Below are 902 nucleotides of genomic sequence, written 5' to 3' on the forward strand. Positions count from 1 at the left end.
ACATTGGCAAGTGTGTAGGGCCCTTTGGATTTCTGCTTTTTTACGTGCAGTTGCAAGAAATAAAGGTTTTCTGTTAAACAATTAATCACAGGTCTCCCTGTTGGTTTCATAAGTACTTATGGATTTTTGTGAGAAAATAGAAGACTGTAACTGGTTGTTTATTGTTTAGAATTTGTTTATTATATAGCCCTTCACTGGCTTCCCTTCTCCTTCAGAATCCATTTCAAACTTCTCACACTTATATACAAAGCCGTCAGTGGCGGATCCAGGGGGGGGGCACCCAGGCACGTGCCCCCCCTGTCATTTTTTTTTTTAACGAGGAGAAGCTTTTTACGCTCCTTACACTGTCCGAGTGACAGTGAGAACCTGGCTGCTGCCGCTGGTGGCTGCCTGTAGGGGGAGCTGCAGCGGAAGCGCAGCTCCTCTCAGGCAGTTCAAGGGACCATGAGACAGAGCTACGTGAGGCAGTGGCTGCTGTCTTCGGCTCCCACAGTAATGTAAGGTGAGGAGGGGGTTCAGTTTACTATTAATTAGTGTGTATTGCTATGTAAATGTATAGTGTGTGTGTGTGTGTGTGTGTGTGTGTAACTATGTATATATGCTGTATGCATGTGTACTGTGTGTGCATATATGCTGTGTGTGTGTGTAACTATGTATATATGCTGTATGCATGTGTACTGTGTGTGCATATATGCTGTGGGTGTGTGTATGTATGTACAGTATGCTGTGTGTGTATGCTGTGTGCATATATACTGTGTATATGTATGTATAGTGTGTGTATGTATAGTATGCTGTGTGCATGTATACTATGTATGTGCATGCATACTATGTATGTATGTTTGCATGTATACCGTGTTATTATGTATGTGTACTGTGTGCATGTATACTGTGTGTGTGTGTGT

This window comes from Pseudophryne corroboree, chromosome 10 (genome assembly GCF_028390025.1).
Source record: "Pseudophryne corroboree isolate aPseCor3 chromosome 10, aPseCor3.hap2, whole genome shotgun sequence".
NCBI classification, from domain to species: Eukaryota; Metazoa; Chordata; class Amphibia; order Anura; family Myobatrachidae; genus Pseudophryne; species Pseudophryne corroboree.